At 53.0% G+C, this 5,000-nt stretch overlaps 1 non-coding gene across 1 annotated transcript in view; it reads right to left on the reverse strand.

Moving 5' to 3' along the window:
• LOC124587259 overlaps positions 1 to 814 on the reverse strand; it is a 1,910-nt gene extending 1,096 nt beyond the window's left edge. The window contains exon 1 of the ribosomal RNA XR_006975382.1: positions 1 to 814. This exon is cut by the window's left edge and continues 1,096 nt beyond it. This is a non-coding gene — a ribosomal RNA (small subunit ribosomal RNA).
• Between the last annotated feature and the right edge of the window lie 4,186 nt (positions 815 to 5,000).

A 5,000-nucleotide genomic window follows, 5' to 3' on the forward strand; every position in this document is an offset into this window, starting at 1 on the left:
TCAAGAGCACCCTGGTAGGATTGCAACGGGGTCCGCCTCGGGACGCACGAGCACGCACGAGGCGCGTCGCACGCCTTCAGCTCGCCCCACCGGCAGGACGTCCCACGATACATGCCAGTTAAACACCGACGGGCGGTGAACCAACAGCGTGGGACACAAATCCAACTACGAGCTTTTTAACCGCAACAACTTTAATATACGCTATTGGAGCTGGAATTACCGCGGCTGCTGGCACCAGACTTGCCCTCCAATAGATACTCGTTAAAGGATTTAAAGTGTACTCATTCCGATTACGGGGCCTCGGATGAGTCCCGTATCGTTATTTTTCGTCACTACCTCCCCGTGCCGGGAGTGGGTAATTTGCGCGCCTGCTGCCTTCCTTGGATGTGGTAGCCGTTTCTCAGGCTCCCTCTCCGGAATCGAACCCTGATTCCCCGTTACCCGTTACAACCATGGTAGGCGCAGAACCTACCATCGACAGTTGATAAGGCAGACATTTGAAAGATGCGTCGCCGGTACGAGGACCGTGCGATCAGCCCAAAGTTATTCAGAGTCACCAAGGCAAACGGACCGGACGAGCCGACCGATTGGTTTTGATCTAATAAAAGCGTCCCTTCCATCTCTGGTCGGGACTCTGTTTGCATGTATTAGCTCTAGAATTACCACAGTTATCCAAGTAACGTGGGTACGATCTAAGGAACCATAACTGATTTAATGAGCCATTCGCGGTTTCACCTTAATGCGGCTTGTACTGAGACATGCATGGCTTAATCTTTGAGACAAGCATATGACTACTGGCAGGATCAACCAGGGAGCTGCGTCAACTAGAGCTGAGCAGCCGGCCGCCCGGGAGTGTGTCCCGGGGGCCCGCGCGAACACGCAAGCGTCCGCTCAATTATTCTGCAAACAGGAGGAGGCTGAGCTCCCCTGCACAATACACCTCGAAACCCTCTCAGGTCCCGGCGGCGCGCAGCGCCGTCCTAAGTACTTGGTCGGGTTCGAGAGAGGCGCAATCGCCCGGAGTTTGGCGAGTAGACGCTTTAGGTGCGACCACCCGTGCTCCCAACTGAGCTTGCCGCTGCCGACAGAGGCCCGGGAGCGTGCTGTCGTGGCATTGCCGGCGGGAGACAACACGCGCCACCTACGGTGGCCGGCAGCTCCAACGCCAGCGCCACAGAAGGACAAAAGCCCCACTTGGGTGCCGAAGCGAACTCTCCCAGCACAGCGCACGCGCCAACACGTCCGCACAGCTGCGATACAATCCACCTGCGAGAACCGCAGAGGCGACCGAGCAGCAGACGGCGTCGCGGCGCCGAGCGCCGGGCGGCGGCGCATCCTCAGCGCACACAGTCCTCAATCGGACCAGCACACTGCAGATGTCCACCGCGCTTCGCACCGGGCCCGCGAGGACCTACTTTGGCCGCACGGCGCCGCGTGCAGGGTGCGCCGGCGCGCAGCTGCGCCGCCTGCCGCCTCCGTCGGCCGGCGCGCCTGCCACTGGCCGCCCCCACCAGCCGGCTGTAGCGCGTGCGCCCACGCACCGCGCGGCCAGCACGCCGGAAGGCCCCCCCTCACCGGCCGGGGACGGTCCCACCCAGCCACCGCCGCGTATCGCTTCACACCCACATGCCATTCACGTTCGTGGGCATGGTGGGTATCGCTGAAACAACCGGTTGGTAGCTCAACCGATCGTCGCCATCACTGATTCACCTCTAGCGAGAACAACCGCACCACAACGGTTTACCAGTTCTTCATTTGCGTAACGTCACCAGCAAACGTAGACGTCCATCGCCATTTGCAAATTCAACGATTGTTGCATGCCTGTGTCAGGTGTCACGACACACTATGTCTGCCCACATACACGCAACAACATGTGCACGCTTCGCGAACACGTGGAAGGTGGCCCCCGTACGTATGCGATGTCCATTGCGCGAACGACTGTCAACCGGCCTCTGTCGCATGTCGCAGATGTGGAACGCAGTGCACCATGCTATCACGGTGTGTGAGAAGAGACGACTACGTCTGACAACACGCGCCACTACATCAACAGACGGCTCATGCTGATCGCCATCCACGGCATACCATACTGCAATCCAGCTCTTATAGGGAGACGACACGTAGCTGAGTGCACAATATTTGGACCGTATGGTTCGCCGTTGTTGGCGCAGTCGTGGTACGGTCACACATGTACCACGATGTATCATTCAGTACATGAGGACCAATGTGCGGTACAGTGTGTGATTTGGACGTACAACATCAGCGGACAGTTGCCACAAGCCGTACCACAACGTAGGCTGTGCTTCGCCATGCGAATGCCAATGAACAACTGCGAAGGGCATTGAGCATGTACGTCCTGCCGCCATCCGCATTACAGTGTATAGCTGCAAGGTGTTTAACATGAAGCGATACTCTGGGGACCGGGCAGTGCGAGTAGCAAACTATATTGCGGGGGTTGCAGTTAGGCAACACTACACTAATTTAACGCGTCGTATGACAATTACAGAGCAGGTTAAGGCCCAACGTGTGTTGGGTTAAGGCCCAACGTGTGTTGGGTTAAGGCCCAACGTGTGTTGGGTTAAGGCCCAACGTGTGTTGGGTTAAGGCCCAACGTGTGTTGGGTTAAGGCCCAACGTGTGTTGGGTTAAGGCCCAACGTGTGTTGGGTTAAGGCCCAACGTGTGTTGGGTTAAGGCCCAACGTGTGTTGGGTTAAGGCCCAACGTGTGTTGGGTTAAGGCCCAACGTGTGTTGGGTTAAGGCCCAACGTGTGTTGGGTTAAGGCCCAACGTGTGTTGGGTTAAGGCCCAACGTGTGTTGGGTTAAGGCCCAACGTGTGTTGGGTTAAGGCCCAACGTGTGTTGGGTTAAGGCCCAACGTGTGTTGGGTTAAGGCCCAACGTGTGTTGGGTTAAGGCCCAACGTGTGTTGGGTTAAGGCCCAACGTGTGTTGGGTTAAGGCCCAACGTGTGTTGGGTTAAGGCGCAACATAGGTTAGGTTAAGGCGCAACATAGGTTAGGTTAAGGCGCAACATAGGTTAGGTTAAGGCGCAACATAGGTTAGGTTAAGGCGCAACATAGGTTAGGTTAAGGCGCAACATAGGTTAGGTTAAGGCGCAACATAGGTTAGGTTAAGGCGCAACATAGGTTAGGTTAAGGCGCAACATAGGTTAGGTTACGGCGCAACATAGGTTAGGTTAAGGCGCAACATAGGTTAGGTTAAGGCGCAACATAGGTTAGGTTAAGGCGCAACATAGGTTAGGTTAAGGCGCAACATAGGTTAGGTTAAGGCGCAACATAGGTTAGGTTAAGGCGCAACATAGGTTAGGTTAAGGCGCAACATAGGTTAGGTTACGGCGCAACATAGGTTAGGTTAAGGCGCAACATAGGTTAGGTTAAGGCGCAACATAGGTTAGGTTAAGGCGCAACATAGGTTAGGTTATGGCGCAACATAGGTTAGGTTACGGCGCAACATAGGTTAGGTTACGGCGCAACATAGGTTAGGTTAAGGCGCAACATAGGTTAGGTTAAGGCGCAACATAGGTTAGGTTAAGGCGCAACATAGGTTAGGTTAAGGCGCAACATAGGTTAGGTTAAGGCGCAACATAGGTTAGGTTAAGGCGCAACATAGGTTAGGTTAAGGCGCAACATAGGTTAGGTTAAGGCGCAACATGGGTTAGGTTAAGGCGCAACATGGGTTAGGTTAAGGCGCAACATGGGTTAGGTTAAGGCGCAACATGGGTTAGGTTAAGGCGCAACATGGGTTAGGTTAAGGCGCAACATGGGTTAGGTTAAGGCGCAACATGGGTTAGGTTAAGGCGCAACATGGGTTAGGTTAAGGCGCAACATGGGTTAGGTTAAGGCGCAACATGGGTTAGGTTAAGGCGCAACATGGGTTAGGTTAAGGCGCAACATGGGTTAGGTTAAGGCGCAACATGGGTTAGGTTAAGGTACAATATGGGTTAGGTTAAGGTACAATATGGGTTAGGTTAAGGTACAATATGGGTTAGGTTAAGGTACAATATGGGTTAGGTTAAGGTACAATATGGGTTAGGTTAAGGTACAATATGGGTTAGGTTAAGGTACAATATGGGTTAGGTTAAGGTACAATATGGGTTAGGTTAAGGTACAATACGGGTTAGGTTAAGGTACAATACGGGTTAGGTTAAGGTACAATACGGGTTAGGTTAAGGTACAATACGGGTTAGGTTAAGGTACAATACGGGTTAGGTTAAGGTACAATACGGGTTAGGTTAAGGTACAATACGGGTTAGGTTAAGGTACAATACGGGTTAGGTTAAGGCACTTGGGGGGGGGGGGGGGCCCGGTTTGTTGATTGTGATTATCGTAAGTAAATGACTGCGGCATCATCTGATTTGCCACGTCAGGGTGCACCTTTGGCTCATAACAGGCGGCGCTCTGATTCCATGCTTGTGGCAGACCTGTGTCTTTCATTCCTGCCATTGTTTGTGTGGTGTGACAGGAGGCAGTATTGTGATGTTGGGTGCACCCCTGTCTGGGACATGTGTGGGTGTTGGTGGCTTAGCTGAGCAATGGTGGTTGTCGGAAGGGTGGGATATTCTGTTTTCCGAGTGGACCTCCCGGTCTGGTTATGATAGTGTGGATTGTCTAATGTGGCAGAGAGGATGCACTGGGTGTTGTTCCATGCTGGTGCTTACATATTGTCTGTGTGCCTGTTACAGGCAGAGAGTAGTGCGTGATAAGAGTGTCTGGCTGACGTGTGATTGTGAGCAGAGTCTTTCAGCATGTATACGGACAGGTCTATACATTATCTGTATTCTGATGGCTCTATCTATTACTAATCAGCGCCGTGTATACGTTTAATCCGGTTCCAGTCGAAACTATTGTATCTCTGTACATTAGTGACACGGCGAGCCCGCTATGTAGTTACTCGTCTCGGCAGCTTCCACCGGTGTATGGCAAATGATTATAAGGAATCAGTCTAGTCGTCAATACCGATAGTCTGACGTCACATGTCTGGGGTG

Source organism: Schistocerca americana, unplaced genomic scaffold, assembly GCF_021461395.2.
Source record: "Schistocerca americana isolate TAMUIC-IGC-003095 unplaced genomic scaffold, iqSchAmer2.1 HiC_scaffold_596, whole genome shotgun sequence".
Classification (NCBI taxonomy): domain Eukaryota; kingdom Metazoa; phylum Arthropoda; class Insecta; order Orthoptera; family Acrididae; genus Schistocerca; species Schistocerca americana.